The sequence below is a fragment of the Lampris incognitus genome, chromosome 10 (assembly GCF_029633865.1).
Source record: "Lampris incognitus isolate fLamInc1 chromosome 10, fLamInc1.hap2, whole genome shotgun sequence".
NCBI classification, from domain to species: Eukaryota; Metazoa; Chordata; class Actinopteri; order Lampriformes; family Lampridae; genus Lampris; species Lampris incognitus.
The window spans coordinates 51,264,708-51,285,956 of record NC_079220.1 but is presented as its reverse complement, the minus strand read 5'-3'; the positions used below and the strand labels follow the sequence as shown (position 1 = coordinate 51,285,956).

General features: G+C 44.6%; 1 pseudogene; it reads left to right on the top strand.

Moving 5' to 3' along the window:
- Positions 1-11,317: 11,317 nt before the first annotated feature.
- On the top strand, positions 11,318-12,164 carry LOC130119855 (60S ribosomal protein L6-like; annotated as a pseudogene).
- The last annotated feature ends 9,085 nt before the right edge of the window (positions 12,165-21,249 follow it).

The window sequence follows — 21,249 nt, the reverse complement described above, 5'->3', positions numbered from 1 at the left end:
GTTCGATAAGAGCAGCCATTCGCAGGAAAAGTGTGCGAGTTGACAGCTGCTTGGTTTCAATGATTTCCATGTGTGCTTGTCTCTCAATAAGATATGCAAATTGTGCCGCCTAATTGTCCCCTCGGTTCACGGACTTGGAAGTGGCACGTGCACCGCCGGTAGAAGAAGGAAGTAATGGCGAGGGAGAGGAAGGCTGGCACATCTTAAAGGGAAGCACAGAGTTATCTCACTAGATTATCAATAATAAAAGGGGAAAAAAATAAACGACAACCCCAGTTGATGTTTTGCTCTGTGAAACAATAGCCGTGCTTCTTCTTCCTCAGCTGCTCTCGAGCTGTTTTTTTCCTACTGAACAGCAGAAAACAGGAAACAGCCACTTGCTTCTGCCCAACATTGACTCCTTCTCTTCTCCGGGTTGCCCGAGGGGGCAGTTTTCTAGAACCAGAGGAAACCAAGTGAACGTCAGGGTAACGTCCACGCTACGCTCATGCTGGCTCTCGTAAATTCGGGCTGTCCGCACCTCACAATACTTCCATTGAGCATTAATTTGGCGGTTTCCTCACTTGCGTCCCAGTGTTGGCTGCCACAGTGAGAGCCATTGTTTGTTTTTCCCTCCATTACGCACTGAGAGGTTTGAGCCCCCCCCCACCACCCCATCCCCCACCCCATTAGAGCACACACAAACACACACACATACCCTTCACCCAGGAGGCAGGATATTGGCCCAGTTTGTTTCTGCCAGAAATTAGACTTCCTAAACACCACAGCTTAGCAGGATCTCTGGGACGAGAGACGGGAACGAGCCACTTTTACTTAAAGGCAGAAGGAGATGTGGCTGTCCCCCTCGGGCAGACATCTTGTGTTTTTGGATAGTAGCTAAAGGTGCATCTTGCAGTTCTGCCCGTCTACTAACCAGAGCCAAACGATGCCAAGTGGTGTAATTAAAAGATAAATCCTTCTCCCCCCCCCCCTTTTTACAACCTGGGTGTTATTTTCATAGTGTTTGCGATCATACTTATTGGTCATGATATAATTTTACTTTTTTTTTTGACGTTTTGGACAAGGGAGCACCACTGGACGCAGCTTCCCAATGGTGTCATATGAGCCGTAAACCTGTCCTTTCAGTAACAACAACAACAACATAATGCCTCAGTTAGACTGTACATGAGTTCACATTATCCACGACTTCTCAATAGCGCCGGCCGGGTGGTGTATCAGTGTATCTACTACCTGCAGTACTACCTACAGTAAGTACTACTACCTACAGTAATTACAGGCTGCTTTCCTACAAGTTCAACCAGGAACGTGATGGACCATTGTTGATAATATTGGACATTACTGGTAATAACTTCTAACTTGCACTTATGTTTTCACTTCCTAGTGAGTGGTTTAGATAACTTGGTCAAATTATACTTGTTGAAACACGTGTGATGCTCATGTTCACAAGACGCCATTGAATAGCTGAGTCCCGCGGTGGTCCCGTACCCAAAATCCCCATAATGAAGCTGGTAAAATTATATAATAACTGATGTGTGCGATGGCAAAAACGATGAAAACAACACTCGGGTTTAGCCTGCAACGCTGGATGAGGTATTTGTACAAGTAACAAAACGAGCCTAAGGAGTTGTGCGGGTGGCTTGGAAGGCTGTATTGTGCGAAGTGCAGTATTTTTTCAGAGTCCTGATAATTTGGATGTCGCTCGAAGCCAGTTGTATGATGTCAGCTTTTCTTTCTGTCCCTCCTCCCTTTCATCCCTTGTCATTCCCGTCTTCATTACAGACCATCTCGCGGAAGGCGGAGTACAGAAGCTTTTTAAAAAATAACATATTTCTCCATGTTTGTCATGGTTACGCTCAACTAAAGGAGGAGATAATGCGAGGGCCTGTCTGGGCATTTGGCAACGCCAGCAGATGTTCTGTGAAGAAACCTAACCAGACAACATCTGAACACGCGCCCCGAGTGGGGAGGTCCCCTTGCTTGGGGCCTTTGTTTTACTTGTTGTGACAGCTGTTCATTTTACTTTGAAGAACTTACCTAGCGTTAGCTTAGCTAGCTTTAGCTTGCAGCATGGGGTGTTGGGGCACAGGTAATGCAAAAACTATGCCTGAGTGAGCCTTTATGAATCAAAACAGTTGAGAGAACATTAGTGGACAAAGACGTATGTACCTGCAGAGACATGTGCATCACATGTAAAAAGAGATACGATGCACATTGCGTCCTTCGACTACAACCACCTCAGCTGCTGAAGTGAGGTCTTCGACTTGAGCTGCTCTCAACGTCATGTTCCTGTTCCTGTAACCTGGACTGGTCTGGACATGTGCACATCGAACTGGACATCCATCCATCCATTATCCGAACTGCTCATCCTGCTCTCAGCGTCGCGGGGATGTTGGAGCCTATCCCAGCAGTCATTGGGCGGCAGGCAGGAAGACACCCTGGACAGGCGGCCAGGCCATCACACAGGGCTGACCTACACACACACACACACATTCATACCTAGGGGCAATTTAGTATGGCCGATTCACCTGACCTACATGTCTTTGGACTGTAGGAGGAAACCGGAGCACCCGGAGGAAACCCACACAGACACGGGGAGAACATGCAAACTCTACAAAGAGGACGACCCGCGACGACCCCCAAGGTTGGACTACCCCGGAGCTCGAACCCAGAACCTTCTTGCTGTGAGGCGACCGCGCTAACCACTGCGCCACTGTGCCACCCCGAACTGGACATATTTATGTACGTATATTTCTCTCTGGATTGGTTGAGATTTTTTTTTCTGACAGATGTCTGCAGACATGTTACCCACATCTGTAAATACCTTTTCATTGTGAGATATGATTCTGGTGAACATTTGCAACTCTGAGCACGTCTCTGTACGTATGTTATCTCAATGCAAAATCCGAGATGGGAAAATAAATGGGAAAGGCTTGCGGTTGACATTGGCACATCTTCACATATATGTATATTGTGAATCATAGATCTGTAAAGTGGGAAAGTCAGCTTACATAAACTCCTGTCATCTCTAAACTGTGAGAGATCTCGCAAGCTAGTTTGTGAAACCTGTGGCATTGATTTGTTGCTCAATTTGTCTATTGTTTGCTCGACCCAATTTTCCTACTGGACCCACAAAACTTTCATCCATCTATCTATCTATCTATCTATCTATCTATCTATCTATCTATCTATCTATCTATCTATCTATCTATCTATCTATCTATCTATCTATCTATCTATCTATCTATCTATCTATCTATCTATCTATCTATCTATCTATCCATCCATCCATCCATCCATCCATCCATCCATCCATCCATCCATCCATCCATCCATCCATCCATCCATCCATCCATCCATCCATCCATCCATCTATCTATCTATCTATCTATCTATCTATCTATCTATCTATCTATCTATCTATCTATCTATCCATCCATCCATCCATCCATCCATCCATCCATCCATCCATCCATCCATCCATCCATCCATCCATCCATCGATCTATCTATCTATCTATCTATCTATCTATCTATCTATCTATCTATCTATCTATCTATCTATCTATCTGTCTGTCTGTCTGTCTGTCTGTCTGTCTGCCGATCTATCTATCTGTCTGTCTCTCTGTCTATCTATGTCAAGTTCTGCAGGATGTAAGTGTTATCAAGGAGGGCTAGCCTGAAAGTCGGTAGATCAGGTGGTGTTTATGTTATACAGGTGAGCAACCTGACAGGAAGTGGGTCAGGATAACGCTGCACCCATAATCTAACATGACTCTGTTGATATGCCCTTCATTCGTCGGTTGGCCTTTCTCAATTTGGGGACAATAAGCACCACTCTCTGAATATCTGTCTTGAAATTACATCTTACCAATATCCTTTCTGTGACGACACGGCCGGGCTGACTGGGGCTTGGTTTGGAATAGTTCAACATGAGAATAAGGAAATAGAAGAAACACTTTACTGCATGGTACTATGATGGTGGTGATGATGATAGTGCCATTATTTTCATTTTTATTATCAATGGCTTATTTATTTATGCACATTTTTTGGGTTTTCTTGTTTTTGCAAATAGGGGAAACAATGAACTGGCAGACTCCCGGCTCTTTTTAATCAGACTGACCTGTAATAAACTTGACATAAGCAAATTTTTAGATAGAATTCATTGAGCAGAAATGCCAAACAGACTTAATTGTTCAGATCACAAATGCCCGCGAGGGAAATTGAGACAGAAACCGCAAGAGAGCGAAGTGCCTATGAGAAATGTTCCGGCAGATGCCCCCGCCACACGTGACACGTGCCAACCCTCTCTGAGTGGAGCAACACAATTAATCAAAACACCAGGGTGCAGGTGATATTAGCCGCTTCTCATTTCATCTGGGAGACCTACAGTGCTCACACATCGGGCGGCTGCTGTCAATCACCATGACTTTTCTGTTTTGTTTTTTTTCTCTTATATATTTCCACATGCAAAGCATCTCATGAACTGCCTAACCCACCCACAAGCTGCTACTGAGCAGCACTGTGGTATAGCTCAGGCGATCACATGAACCCTGTCACGCTTCTAAGCATCTGACCATGTAAAACTGCTGTATATTTACATACATAATGGGAGAGTGTGAGTCACAGATGGATAGTAAATATGTCGTGTCTCTCAGATTGATCACAAGTTAAATTATAGGCTTGTTTTACTCAGGTGTTCTCAAACACAACTGATGGAAACAACCTTTTTAAAGTATCAGACGACATTAGGAACCTATATCACTTGGAATACATCATTACTTCATGATTACCTTAACGTTAGTTCCCATAAAAATGGGGCACAAAATGATAACTAATGGCGTCCGGGTAGCGTAGCGGTCTATTCCATTGCCTACCAATACGGAGATAGCTGGTTCAAATCTCCGTGCTACCTCCGGCTTGGTTGGGCGTCCGTACAGACACAATTGGCTGTGGCTGTGTCTGTGGGTGGGAAGCCGGATGCGGGTATGCGTCCTGGTCACTGCACTAGCATCTCCTCTGGTGGCAGCACCTGTTCTGGGGGGAGGGGGAACTGGTGGGAATAGCGTGATCCTCCCACGCGCTACGTCTCCCTGGTGAAACTCCTCAGTCAGGTGAAAAGAAGCGGCTGGCGACTCCACATGTATCGGAGGAGGCATGCTGTAGTCTGCAGCCCTCCCCGGATCGGCAGAGGGGGCTGGAGCAGTAACGAGGACGGCTTTGAAGAGTGGGGTAATTGGCCGGGTACGAGTGGGGAGAAAAAGGGGGGGGGGGGCAAGATAACTAATGGTAAGGTAATCATGAAGCGGTGATGCATTCCTAGCAACTGATGTAGTAGCTCACTCAAGGGGACACGAACTAATACAAACTAATATGGTGGTGATAAGGAAGCCATGATTTGCTATTGGTTACATGCAATTTGGCATCTGAGTCGATATTAATCAGGGGCAATTCACTGAGTAAGGGGTCATTATGCAGATCAATAGATAGCCAGGAACTCATCATTAGATACTAGTTCCTCAATATGGTCTCTATAGTACTTGATTAAGCTATTCAGGAACACACTTGTTAACTATTTGTAAACTAAGTGTTTATTCACTACGTGTCCCTTGGTAACTACTCAGGATTTTGTGCACTTTTGCAGCATTTTGCGCAGCACTGTAAGGTGTTACCAATTTGGTAGTTGCTTTGTGTTCGTGCATTTATTTAGAGACATGTCAATCAATTTGGGAGCGATGGCAGGTTTCTGTGTTGAGGCCAGGGGGCTACCCTCTTGTTTATGGTTGAATTGGGGATAAGAAACATTTGACATGGGGGGGATACTTTGCTGAGACTTCATAGGTCAATGACCGGCACATGACGGTGCAACTGTGACGTTTATAAGACGTGACGGTGGTCACTGGTCCCGCCTTCATCTACTGTACTGAACGGGGTCTGAAGGAGGGATCCCTGAGGGGAGTCACGGGATAGGTGTGAGGCGACCCATATTTCTCAAGCGCCCCGTCACAGTTTCAAGAAAAGTCTGATGTGGGGCTACTTTCATGAAACTTAAGAGCCCTATCAAACCGTCCCTCTAATTTTTTCATTAATTTTCCACTACTTGCATTGACATATGCATGAAGGCCTGTGTGTTGTTGTTTTTTTTTTAGTGGAAGCCATGATCAAACTGTTTCTTGTTCTAACGGGAACACACTATATGGAGGATGAAAATTCTCTGAAATTATCTCAGAAATATGAATTCGAGTGCTTCTCGTGTCCTTAGCAAAAAACGGATACCGTTGAGAGTATCTACGCATCACAGAAACGCTCTCTGAATCTCCAGAGATGTATGAAAATTAGATTAAGCACGGCTAAATCTTTCTTCTTTTTCAGTTGGATATTGGCTGGCCGTTGGACACCAGGCGAGTCCAGTTTCCATGTATGCCTAATGCTGGTAACTCTCCCGGTTCCACAGCGCCTGTGCCCATATTCATGAGCCTATGAGGTTTTCATAAGAAATGTTGTGAAAGCCTTCCCTCGTTCAACTTGTAGAGACCGTGTCTGTTGAAGGCCCCCGCACACGTTTCCTGCTTCTGACTGGAAGCAGTCACATAAACTCGTGATTTGGGACGCTTATCCTGCATTATATATTGTTTTACGTACGAGCTCATGGTAATTTTCCTAACTGTGGCCACTACATCCTTCCCATTCAGGATGCAGCCTGCATGAGTCTGACGCCTGGATAACAGATTTATGATGAATCGTTTTCGATAAATGGATGCCGTTCATGAATCTCATCAGGCTGCTGCTACAACTGTGTGTATATATATGTGTGCACGTAACCGCTGTGTGTGTGGGTGTGGGTGTGTCAGTGTGTCTAATCGTACCCAAGTATGTGTTTCATGGCGCACTGGCCACGTTTCTCTGTGCGTGAGCTCTGCTGGGGGAAAACATCGACGTCAGCGGCGCAGTGGGCTACGACACTGCCTTCATGTTCTCAGCAGTGTGCCGAGCTCTCCTCTGTATGGGACGCGGAGCACTCTTCCAGCGTGGACGCCTCTCCCTGTTCTACCTCTCTGTCATAACAAATCCGTCGAAAACTCCACAGGCGCCACGCACACCTGCCTATCAGAGGCCCATCTTTCCTACCCCCCCCCTCCCCCGGACATTTAAACCCATGCTCAACGCAACTGTTTTCGTGCAGCTGAGCTTCACTCGGCATCAACTTGAATCAGTTCATTTCATTCTCGGGTTGCAGAGGCTGTCGTTTCCTTTCTCATTTATGTGTTTACAAATGCTCTTCGAAATTTATATGCCAGCCGTGCTCCATATAAAATGCACAAATAAACCGCCCGCGCGATAAAAGAAGTTGGCTGTCAGAATTATAAGCAAGCAGCGCCATGATCAGTGCAAAAAAAAAAAAAGTAGCGGACACATGACAAGCAGGCAAATACCGATTCTCTCTGCCGGGGCCCGGTGCATTACCATACTGAGTCACCGGCACAATTAAATTTCACTTTAATCCGAAACCATTACCCGTTATCTGTTATCTAGTATCACCATTTGTTCCCTTGGTCAGGATCTAGGAAATGCTTTTTGAGCATGTCTCATCCTTCTTCGACGCTTATCTCATACAAAGGCACTACGCATCAGCGGCTGTTAAGTAATGACGGAAAAAGGGGAAATAGCATGTCCTCCCTTGCCAGTCCGGCTCATAACACCACCCCCCCACCCCCCCGCCGAGTACAACACCCGTGTGTTTTAAGTGTCAATAATCCAGGTAAGGAAATCAAAGGAGGTTGAATCAGGTCATCTGGAAATAACGTTTCTCCAGATGATCCGGATCACGGTCCAGATGAACCGCTTCAACCTACTTTGATGTGTGTTCTAAGGTTCAGCTGAATTAGGTTTTTGTCATTCTTGGATTTCACATACAGTGATGCAACAGAGTTCACAAGTGTTTGGTAGACTGAAGGGTTTTTTTTTTTAATCAAAGATATTTGGATTTCCCTTTGCTTTTGAAAACAATAAGTGATTTCTCAAATAACTGGCCCACTAAAATAACTGATAAAGCCAACACTGAGACAATTGGAAGTTGTTTTTTTTCCCGTCTCCGCTGAGCCTCTCTGTTTATCTACTAGCAGAAGCAGAAGATCTGAATAACATGAGCTCAGATAGTTGGTAAAAATGGGCCTTAAAGTTAGATTAAACCTGCCATGGATTGTGACACTGGACACACCCGAGAGTGCTTTTAGTCAACGCTCTACCAGACTTTTTTTTTTTATAATATTTTTTCCAACGTAAAGTGCTCCTGTATCCCTTCTTAAGACTGCAAGTAAACAGGCATGATTACACAAAATTGCATGCACACAATCACCAGAACAAAGAAAACCTTTTTTTTAATTTTTCTGAAAAGGGGCTGTGAAGATCATTTCAATCCATTTATTGTGTTATTGGTAATGACGTCAAATTGATTAAGATCAATTTTTGCCACCCAGTACCAAGTAAAACAGTACTACTAATATTGGATTTAGAAGTGTGGCCCAACTGTCTTTGGGGCAGTTTGGAGAAGCTGCCAAGTGGCAACATCATGAGACCGTACAGGCACATCCAACAGGTACATCCTTGTGGAGCTACCGTAGGACTCTGAGGCTAATTGACTGTGATGGTTAGATGCTTTTCCAGTGCTCAACATGTTCAGCGTGAACGAATCAGTTAGCCTTACTTATGTTCTGGATATATGAGCACACACTGCCAGGAAAGACAGTTCTGTCAAGATGTGGCTCTGCAGAACCAACTATTTTGGAGACCTTTTTAGTATTTTTCCCAGCAACTTACCATTGGTGTCCACATGGCATCAAAAGGTCCTCTGGTTTTGATTTAGATCATGACCAGTTCAGTAAGAAGCTAATGTCTTCTTTTAACGTAGCACCACAAAAAAGTATCTTCTAAATTCTGTGCTGCCTCACTTATCCCTCGAAAAGTTCAGCCCAATGGTGCGTTGTATCTGCTGTGACCCTTTGGAGGCCCCGGGTCTGAAGAGATTGAGACAAACCTGTATAGTATGCAGGTTAGCTGGTCCAAGGCTCTGGTCACACCAGCATTTATTTTATTTTGTTTACATATTTATTTATTTGGTAACAGTTTAGTATGGGGAACATATTCTAAGTAAAAAAGCTTAATGACTAGTGAATTAGTAATGATGAAGATGTCACTTTAGTATGGGGAACATGTTCTAAGTAACAACAACTGAATTTAGAGTAATTTAACACTATTAACACTTGTACTTTTGTGTTTTTGTTATGTAAGAACAGACCATATTCATTATGTGTTAGTAAGGGAGAATAACTCTTCTTGTGGTACTACCACCTTATAAAGTCCATACTAAGCAAAGCATATTGAGATGGTGCTACTAATAAGCAATAATTCCGAGGTTATAGAGGGAAAACTCATAGCTAATGGCTTACTGGTTGTATAATAAGGCCATGCAGAATACGGCATTAATAAGTGCTTAATAAAGACCAATGAAGAGCCAATGTGTTGCTAATTTGCATGCTAATACGCACCTAATTAATGGTGTATATATTCCCCATACTAAAGTGTTACCATTTATTTATTTTTACCCTCCCCCCTTTTCTCCCCAAAATATTTGGCCAATTACCCCAATCTTCCAAGCTGTCCTGATCGCTGCTCCACCCCCTCTGCCAATCCGGGGAGGGCTGCAGACTACCACATGCCTCCTCCGAACATGTTGAGTTGCCAGCCCCTTCTTTTCACCTGACAGCGAGGCGTTTCGCCAGGGGGGTGTAGCGCACGAGAGGATCACGTTACCCCCCCCCCCAGTTCTCCCCTCCCCCAAACAGGCACCCCAACCAACCTGAGGAGGCGCTAGTGCAGTGACCAGGACAGATACCCACATCCAGCTCCCCACCCGCAGACACACGGCCAATTGGGTCTGTAGGGAGGTCCGACCAAGCCGGTGGTAACGTGGAGATTCGAACCGCCTTCCCTGTGTTGGTAGGCAACGGAATAGACCGCCATGCCATCCGGACACCCCGTCACACCAGCATTTATGATGTTGATATTTCATGCCAAATTTGATTCATTTGGATGGAATCCTTACGATTGGTGGATTCGATTTGAGCAGCAAAGTAAATTTGCACGCTGCCTTTGTGCAGAGTTCAGATTTGTTGAACTACAACACACATCGACCAATAGCAAAACTGCTCTGACTGTGTTTACCTCTGACGGCACGGTTGCTAGGGTGAGTAAATAGAGGAAGCCATCATTTTAGCAGTCTATAATTCAATTCAATTATATACTATTGTGCTCTGCCACAATATAAATGACTACACAATAATACGCAGCGTGCTTTGCAGTTAGTTGTGAAGGCGAGGCAGGAGTAGATTATATAACGATGTTTCACTGGAAGCTTAGTGGCCAAAACCACTTAACACAAATGAATGTGTTGAGTTTTGTTGGTCGTAGGCGTCCAGTCCTGCAAGGTCAAGCAAGTAAATTTCGCTCTGCCAGTCTTTGGTGTGACAGGAGCCTCAGCATCTGTGTTTGGAGCCAAGATGATGAGCAAGGTCCTACAGTTAACATCCTCCAACAGTGTCTAGACAGGTGGATAGTTTTGAATAAAGGAGAATTGAAGTTGGGCTTCAGGATTGTCCTAGCCTTGCAAATTGTTCCCCTTTTGGTTGCAAATGGAAGAGCTAATCAAATGTACCGTAAAGCAGTTTATCTTTAGAGCGTAGCAAGAGCTACACAAGATATGGTAGCAATTTAAACACAATTTGAATGTGTCATGAGTGTGACAGCCTCTTAGTACTGGAACACAATCATCGAAGATTAATCCAGATTTGCGCTGAACTTGTCTCTGCTTTTCTTGCTCCCCCTGAGGTTTCTTCCTATTTTTTTTCTCCCTGTTAAAAGTTTTTTTTTAAACTTTTTTTTTAGGGAGTTGTTCCTTATCTGATGCGAGGGTTTAAGGACAGGATGTTGTGTTGTTGTAAAGCCCCTTGAGGCAAACCGACTTGACTTATCTGAAAAGTGGGGAAAGTCCCACTTACATCAATAGCTGTATTAAGCATAGATCCTATTTAGCCAGTTCATTATCATACTCTGCAAATTCTGAAAGGGAAACCATCACAATTTTCCAACATTATCTCTCTCTATATATAACTTGTAAGGATAACACCCCATTAGCAGCCATGCTAGGCTACTGCAGTCTCCTGTGTGTCTGAAATGCTGCCGAAATTGTGCAGGAAAGTTTCTGCCGGGGACGTCACTGATGGACACTCCATGAATGGGAAAACAGACTTTTTGTCATAGCTAAGATGGCAGAGGGAGACAAGAAGAAGACTGCTAGGGAGAGGCACAGCAGCCGGAACCCGATTCTGGCCTGTGGAATCACCCGTTACTCTCGCTCCGCCATGTATGCCCGCAGAGCCATGTACAAGAGGAAAACCAAGACCACTGAAACAAAGACTGAGAAAAAGTTGAAAGTTAAGCCCAAAGCCACCGTCACCAAGACTGTCAGAGGAGACAAGAATGGAGGCGCTCGTGTTGTGAAGCTGCCCCGCTACTACCCCACAGAGGATGTTCCCCGCAAGCTTAAGAGCCACGGGAAAAAACCCTTCAGCCAGCACAAGAGGACGCTGCGGGCCTCCATCACACCAGGAACGGTCCTCATCCTGCTCACTGGCCGCCACCGTGGAGGGCATATGGTGTTCCTGAAGCAGCTCTCAAGTGGTCTCCTGGTTGTCACTGGTCCTCTTATTGTGAATACAGTCCCCCTGCGTAGGGCGCACCAGAAGTTTGTCATTGCAACAAACACCAAAATTGACATCCCTGGTGTAAAAATCCCCAAGACTCTGTCTGACGCCTACTTCAAGAAGAAGAGGCTAAGGAGGCCCCGTCACCAGGAGGGAGAGATCTTTGATACAGAGAAAGAAAAGTACCGGCTGACAGAGGAGAGGAAAGCAGACCAGAAGGTTGTGGACTCTCAGCCAACCCCCCGCCCCCATCAAGAAGGTCCACCAAATGAAGGGCAACCCACGCTCTTCTTTCTGTTTGACCAATGGCGTTTTTCCTCACAAGCTGGTTTTCAAAAGGATGTGGAATAAAAAGTACCACAGTCCAAACCGAAAAAAGAAAAAAAAACCCTACTTTCTGGTTTGGTAGGCTGCACTGTGGGAGAAAATACAAATAACATCATTATATCATACATCTGTATTTGGAGTTGTTATTTGAACTTTCTCACACAGTTCAGCCCATCGGCAAACCCCGAAATAAGTTTTCCGATTCATGGCTTGTCTGTCAGTAACCTCACAATTTCAGCAGGGTCACAACTTTGGCAGCATTTCAGAGACACACAAAAGACTACTCAGTGTTATGGTTGCCAATGGCGTATTATCCCTACAACCTATGATACAGACAGATAATGTCGAATATCATGTTTTTATTTTTCTTTAAGACGGAGAGTTCAGGGGGGTGTCTGGGTAGTGTAGCGGCCTGTTGCCTACAAACACGGGGATCCCCTGTTCGAATCCCCGAGTTACCTCCGACTTGGTCAAGCACAATTGGATGTGTCTGCGGGTGGGAAACCAGATGTGGGTATGTGTCCTGGTCACTGCACTAGCACCTCCTCTGGTCGGTCGGGGCTCCTGTTCAGGGGGGATGGGGAACTGAGGAGAATAGCGTGATCCTCCCATGCGCTACGTCCCCCTGACGAAACTCCTCACTGTCAGGTGAAAAGAAGCGGCTGGCGATGCCACATGTATCGAAGGAAGCATGTGATGCTGTGCAGGCCTCCCCGGATCGGCAGAGAGGGTGAAGCAGCAACCGGGATGGCTCGGAAAATAGGGTATTTGGCCAAGTACAATTAGGGAGAAAAAGGGGGGGGGGAGGGGGGTCCCCCCGAAAAAAATGGGGAAGTCAGATCTTTTTATGGGACCTAACAAGGTCAGCTCTTGAATATGAGGTGCCGTACACAAAAGTTAGGACTGGCACACCCCCACCCCGTTCAGGGACAACATTTCACCAAATGGCGCGGACTGCTGTTCACTTTTACACACATATAAGCAGGTTCAAATGAAAGATGAAAACTTAAACCAAGAATAATCAATTAATTGAATCAAATTGGATTTTGAAAAAGTACAGAGAGGACCTTTATAGGATCCCTCTTTTCTTCCACCGCGTGAGGAGCACCGAGGAGACATTTGGTACTTTTACGGTGGCAGCAGGGTGGCGTATGCGTTACAGCTGGAGACAAAGAGCCTGGAGTGGCTTTGTTGCATCAGCAACCCGCAGGGTGTTGTAGTGATTTGATACAGCTGTAGCACATCTGCCGGTAGCCTCTCTGCATACATACGGCTGTTTCTCTTGCAGTGAGGCTGGGACGGCGGAGGCTCGGATGCACCGGAGTCTCAGAATGGTCAGCCAGCAGCAGATCTGTCCGAGAGCTGATATGAAGGAAAGGGCTGTGTTTCATAAACTGTGTATCTGTGTAGTAAGCTGGTGCCTTCTAGCCATGTGTTGCGTGCCTATCTGTCTAGCGACAAACCTTCTGCATGCACACTGCGCATGAACTGTGGTTGCAGTGGATTTGCTTTGCCTACTGATCTGGAACCTCATTCATTCATTTATTCATTCATTCAACCTATGTCTCTCCCCCCCCCCCAGCTATTAAGCAAATCTCAAACTAGAGGAGTGCACTCAGTAGAGTGCAGATCCCCACCAGGCATATGTATCTCCCCGTATCCATACAAACACACACAGACAGAAAAACCAATATGTTTCCTGCCATTACAAGACTTTTTATGTGCGGTTCCCAAATTGATCGAATGGGAAATATGGCAAAATAAAAGTTTTAATATGCAGTGCTCAAGCTAAAAAAAGCTACCTCATAAAAACATTTAACCTGTGAGTCTGTGAATGTGCAGCCAGATGTGGGCCCAAAACTGGCAGAAAAAAATCAACGACACACAAAGAATCACAGAGGGGGGTGATAGTGATTATGGGGACAGAAATCCAAGTTCCATCTTTCTTAGAGCGGTAGAAGAGAAGGAAATCGTGGACACTGTAAACAAATGCGAGAACAAAACACAAAAAAAAAAATCTACAGGCTGGAAAGATACTGATACTGACAAGAGTTAAGAAAGTAATCGAAGGTATTGCAAAACCACCAACCCACATCTGTAACATGTCCTTTGAATCTGGTAAAGTTCCAAGCAAAATGAAAATCACAAAGGTCATACATACCCTGACATAAAACCGGAGACGGACACCAATTTACAAACAACAGACCGGTTTCATTATTGTCACAATTCTCCAAAATATTGGGAAAACTATTTGCCGCTAGACGAGACAAATTCATTGAGAAGCACAATCTGCTGACCGATAGATAGCCAGTACGGGTTTCAGCCAAACAGATCGACATCTCTGGCGCTCATTGAATTAATTGAAGAAATAACTAATCGCATTGACCAAAAAAAAGTTTGCTGCTGGAATATTTATAGATCTAAAAAAGGTTTTTGACACTATTGACCACAATAGATTAATAGAAAAATTGGAAAGGTATGGTATTTGAGGTTTTTTTTTTTCAATTTTTCTTTCTATAACACCGCGTGGATATTTGGGTTCTACGTAGCAGTGAGATCTGTTTATTCTCGGTACGTGACATTAGGATGTGGCCAGGACTCCACAGTCTACACCCATCTACAGGCCAGTTGCCACTCTGTCAGGGATGAGGATGTGCACATCCAGGATAGGGAGGAACGATGGTTTGAATGGGGTGTCAAAAATGCCATCTGTGTTAAGGGGGAAGACCATCCCAGCCCTGGACCAAGGGGGGGGGGCTAAGAGTACATCAGTCGCCATCTTACAATGCTCTGATTGCAACTATTTCCCAATCCTCTGTGAATATTGCACATGGCCATCGAAACTCTAGTCAATGGTCACACCCATATTTGCATATGAAACTGGTCGTTGGTTTCGGTCGTTAGGCAGCTATCGTACTGTGTTGTTTATAAGGGCGGGGAACCTGCAGTCAAGTTTAGACTGAAGATGTCATTTAGATGAGTGATGAAGCGTATCTGTCAATACATTTTGTATCCAGATGAACTGAGTCAACCTTCTCCAATGAATCACAAGTGGATTTTTTTTTCTTGTTTCAATGAGAACATATATTTTTTTGCAGAAGCGAGCAGGAAAACGTTTACATACTCATAATAACAACTGCCCAAAACTAAAACACTTTGGCCAATAAACAGTTCACCTGGAGCAGTTAAGGGATGTGTCTTGCTCAAAGGCACTTTGGCAATAATTGTAAGTGTGATGGGAGTGTCATATTCACCAACTCTGCCCAGATTTTCCTCAACAAGCCAATGCATTTGAACCAGCAAGGGAAGATGAGCAAACGTTCTCCTCCAGTCATTCAGCTATTTCCAGCTGCTATCATTGCCCAGTTAAGGTCCCAGAGTGTGCCTTCAGTCGCATCATATCAGAATGAATCACTGGAAAGCCTCTTAGTTTCTACTCATCTATATGTGGAACAATGACCCACAGATGCAGAAATAGGTTGTCTTTTGTTCGAATGTACTCAGAAAAAAGGGTGAAATACTTTTTGATGTTTGACGTGTTTTGCTTACTGTATATCAGCACCAGTATAACCTACTGTCTGAGCTATAGCTCAAGGAGGTGTAAAGATGGACGAAGGAAGGAAAGGCTTGGCCACTGGGTAAGTATACCAGACATACCTAGTGAAAGGTAGAATCTCAGTGCAAAGTGGCAGAGATTGGGAAGGACATTGCTCTGAGGAAAGCAGCATACATTTTGAGGAATTACTAACGTAGCGAATTCAGGGGGCAGCCGGGAATCCGCCGCAGCCAGGAACTGAACCCGGATAGCCCAGACCATGGGTGACTGTGCTAACCAGTCAACTAAAGGGTCCAACCCATTAGCCAAGGGCTAACGAGTCTAGTTATCCGTGGTCGTTACACTACCCCCCTCCTTCGGGAAGTGCATTCCTGCGCTTCAGCATATCAGCTCCCTCACGCCTCTGGGTGACTGTGCTAACCAGTCAGCTAAAGGGTCTGACCCGCTAATGGGTCAGACCCTTTAGCTGACTGGTTAGCGCAGTCGCCTGTGGTCCGGGCTATTCAGGTTCGATTCCCAGCTGTGGCGGATTCCTGGCTGCCCCCTGAATTAGTTACACTAAGGATGATAATCAGAGGACTGGAGGAATCTGGCAAGCCAGAAAGGCAATTTCCATCCCGTCTCAGCCTATGGTCAACATGCTGCCTGCTCCATCTTTGACCCACACTGTCATGATCCAAACCCCCACCCCCTCTCCCTTGCCTTCTCTCCGCTGTCTCTGGGAGAATGGATTCAAACCGTGTGACCCACGTAGCGACAGGAAGAGCTGCTTCGTGCTGTTTCCTGCCAGTACACAGCCAATGACAAAAAGCGCTCAAATTGAAAACCAACCCTTGGTGCGGTGGTCTGCGAGTGGCACAGCGTGTCCGTGTATTTTGAAATGAAATGTTATTCCATGCCATGTCATCAATTACCGGCCCATTTGCACTTCAGTAGGATTAAAAAACCCGTATGTCTGAAACCGGAGACTAAACAGCTTGTTCTCAAAGCTAGACGTGAGGTTTTACAGCCTGTTACATCAAATTCTCTCCCTCTCCCCAATGGGAAACACAGAGGTGAGAGAGTGCAAGATCTTATTCATCCTTGCATACGACCGATGGGGATTAAAGGGGATCTGGTTGTGCTGTTTGGGGGAAAAGCTGTTCTAAGTAATGAACGGGTTTTCCTTTATGGCCGAGTAATGGAAAAAAAAAAAAGGCATAGTGTGTCTGTGTAATGCAGACATGACGGTAAATCTACACAGCATGTGAATGTGGTGCAGCAGTTTTGTTCAGAAGGCCCAAAAAAAAAAACTCTTTAAGAAGTACGCAAGCAAACAAGGTCTAAATATGAGACCAACTGTATAAAGCAGTGCAGAAATTACACACACACACACACACACACACACACACACAAACAAAAACATGAGAGGACCAATAGATCCAGCAAGCTAACCCTAACAACCCCCCCACGCACACACACAAGCAAACCCTAACAACCACACGTACACACACACACACACACACACACACACACACACACACACACACACACAAAGAGGTCAGACTGCTCTGCTCAGCTAAGTCCGGAGAGAGAACAGGTTGTCCACTCTGTGTGTGTGTGTGTGTGTGTGTGTGTGTGTGTGTGTGTGGGGCAGAGTGCGTGTATGCACTGGCTTGTGAGTATTGTCTCGCTGGATCTACGCGTCCTCTCCTGTTCGACGCTAACCTTTTCCACGGCGGGCTTTACCACGAGCCCGGGCCTTGTTAAGCACCGAGGATAATGTTCTGCTCTTTTAATTTAATTATGTCCTGTTTGTGATAGCCTCGGCATGGCGGCCCTGTGATACTGCCAGTGAGCTTATGAAAGTAGGTACAGTTTACATAGGCCTCGCCGCCACGTTTCTTCATGCTTACTTCTGTCCCCCTTAAAAGGAAAGAAGGTGATGCGGAGAAAAATCTGACATTTACCATAAGATTTGCGTAACTAATGGACCATCGACTGCATATGAAAACAATGTCCTTAAGCGTGTCTCATCCGCTGTGCCGGATTTGCACTGATAGCCTTTGTCATAATGAAAATGTCTGGTAGTGGGAACATTATGATTCACGATGATCTAATTAAAAGTACGTTCGGAGATGAGCCCTTGCACTTCTATCTGGTCTTCTACATTGTAATAAAATGAAACAGAATACCAAGGGTGTTTTTTTTCCCCTGCCCATTTCTCTTCGTTGTCCTTCTCATGGGTCACTTTTCGAAAATGGCTCAATTTGGAAAGAGTATAAATTGTTAGTAACGCAGTAGATGACGCAGAAGAGGCAACGTGTGTAGAAATTTGTCTCTTGTGACTTCGTCTTTTCCTCTTCGTAGACAGGCACATTCATGTTATGTGCTCACCATATTTACTGTACTCTGTATTTAGCCATTATCATTTATGTATTTATTTATTTATCGTTTATTATTTATTCTCATTTATATATTTATGATTATATTCATTATGTATTATTACTATATTAATTTATTATAATTCATTATCATTTATGTATTTATTATTATATTTATTATTTATTATTATTATTATTTATAACTTTGTTTAAAGAAACACTCAATGGTAGGGAAAGTGCTCAACAAATAAGGAGCAAAATAATCCATAATTTTGTCTGATACTGCACTGTCTCATAAAGTACTGATAAATACTGCCTCATAAAGTACTCCTAAAGTACTGTCTCATAAAGAAGTTACTTAACTCACTGGATTATTATTAATTTATTATTTATTATAATATTAAATATGTATTTATCCATATGTATTAGCTCTGTGCTTATGTCCTGTTTCTCTTATCATATAAAGGGCTTGCAGCATGTAAATGCAAGCGGGCCCCAGCAGGTCCTGTACTGGGAACTGCTGATGTAAACACTCTTTGGGTGACTAGCTTGTAACTTGGATTGGAAACAGCATTCCGATAACGACCGGCCGGAGGCGTTTATCCACAAACAGACGTGACCTTCTGTAACACCGAGGCAATCCTCCTGCATTTGGGGACTCCTGCGTGCACCGGTGTTACGGTTCATACGGAGCAACGGTAATGGATATGCTATAGGATGCACCCACATGAGGGCAGGTGCTCTCCTATCTGTTTCTGCTGAGGGACTGCACATCTTGGATGACACTTGACCCGTCAGTGTACTTTACCGCTCCCACTCCCCTCCAGCTGCTGCATATGCCGTCACCCGGTGTTCAGAGCTGCCCGCTCCGTACATGTGTTCCTGCCACCGAGCTTGCTCATTTAACTGTTTGTGATAATTACTCCAAAATGTTATGTTCTTCTGCATAATAATAGCCCGAACAGCACAATTCATTACACGGGGTAAACAGAATAATTCTCCACGGAGTCCTGTTACAAAAGAGACTGGACCATCGGACTTTGTTTTTCAAAACAGAATTTGGTGTTGGCATGGAGACACAAGCAAAATTTGGTTGCACTCGCCGGTGACCTCCCCTGACCATGCAGATGCATGAGTCAAGGATTATGTAGGTCATGAGAAAACAGCTATCGAGCACAGACCGACTCCACCACTGTCCAATTAAAACTGAGATTTAGCACAAAAAGCAGGGTTGGCAGACAGAACTCAGTAATTTGCAGATGTTTCAAAACCAGAGCCGACAGGAGAAACTTTAAAGCTGAAATGCGTGACTTTTCTCCATTCATAGATTGTTATTTCCTCCATCTGTAGCATGGGGGTCAGGTTACATAATACTAACTGGCATCATTACCAAGGGTGGAAGCACACTCCGGTGTCTGTGCACCACCAGTGAACTGTTCAACTTGGTAGGAGGCTGCACCAGTGTTCAGTAGGATAGGTACATTCTGTAGGACTGACTAGAGGTGCTAGTGCAGCAACCAAGACACATACCCACATCCGGCTTCCCACCCACAGACACGGCCAATTGTGTCTGTAGGGATGCCCGACCAAGCCAGGGGTAACACGGGGATTCGAACAGGCGATCCCCGTGTTGGTAGGCAACGGAATATACCGCTACGCTACCCGGACGCCCCCATGGTGATATATTTTGATGAAGTTTGTAATACGTTACACTGCCTGCGTTAGCTTTGGCCACAAGATGCCATGTTTACCAAGGTGGGAACAGTTTACTGCTGAGGTGACGGCACACGTGCAGCCGTGGCTGCTGCACCTTGTTTGTAGTCTGAGAAGTTCATTCGCAACAGGTCTGTCTCTCTCTGCGTCCTGCATCGAACTGCATCAGATCACTGTTCTCCAGTATTACTGATCACCCGGCCAACCGAAGCATCACCACATCGTGATCATGTTTGAAATGGATAAAAAAACTTAATGGGAAAAAATTGTGGATCGCATCTTTTTAGTCACAACTTGTGCGACATCTTAGGCCCAAGTCGTCCCAACTTGTCTCTTTCCTTCTCTTTTTTCCCTTTGCAAGTCTTCCTGAAGTGTCCTGGGTCTGTGGTTGAATCCTAAAAGAGGCCCTAGATTAGGAGTTACCAAACGCTTTGGCCATTAATGTTCCATTAAAGTTAAGAAGCTTTATGGGCCAAACACCAGCTGGAGTTTAATGCTATTCGCACATTAAAATCTTTTTAAAGATGTTTTTACAGATCTCCCTTGATACAAAAAGGCCAGAATTATCTGGAGTGGACAGTTACTGCAACATCATGGATGCAACACAAATAACAAGTATTACTTTATAAATTGTGAAGAACTGTTGAACCAGAGAATGGTTGTGGTCCGTCCCCAAAGACCCTCCTGTAAGCTGAGCAGCTTCACTTAGCCACCGGGGCTTCTGCATCGTTCAAAGTCGTGTATTCTCATATCTTTTTTTTTTTTTCAATTAGTTTAGATATTACAGCCATTTTGATCATATTTATATGATTTATAAGTCATGATGATGATTAAGACAGACAACTAAGACCCTCTGGACAGCAACCACTGACATGAGGAAGTAAAAGTGTGTTAACGATTTGGATGGCCATCAGTTCTCTATTGTCTTTAATACCCCAGCGAAGGTGAAATTTATCTGCATCAAGTCTTCTGGATTGTAGGTGTGATGAAAGATGAAGCAGAAACCGGCTAGACCAAAACTCACATTGTGCGCTCATGATGTTCTGCTGCCATGTGTACTGTGTGCTCCTTTAAAGTGCTTAATTAGATACAACACAAAAACAACTGTGATGCTAAAAATCATGAAACAATTACTGTGTACTGTAGGTGGGTATTGTCATGTTACCGTACGCATGTTCCTACTCACTAGACAACAAATGGCCCACTCCCACTGCACGCCAGAGACTGGTATCTATTTTAAGACCCAGCACCAGAAGTCATGAGTGAGTTAAACTCTCATTGGCTAATGAGCGTGCATGCACATTGGACACATATTTATAGTAGACTACATATATTTAGATGGGTTTACTCCACTATGCTTTAGGGTGTCATAATTGTTCTCTAACCAGTGTGTAACTCAGTGAGGGTGAGGTTATCACAAATGTGTTTTACACTATTAACAACACATGCGATGATGCAATTGGGAAATATTAGCTATTAGATATTATTCCCTCCGGTGCCACTTTCATATTTAAATCTGTTGGCGCGGTTGAATA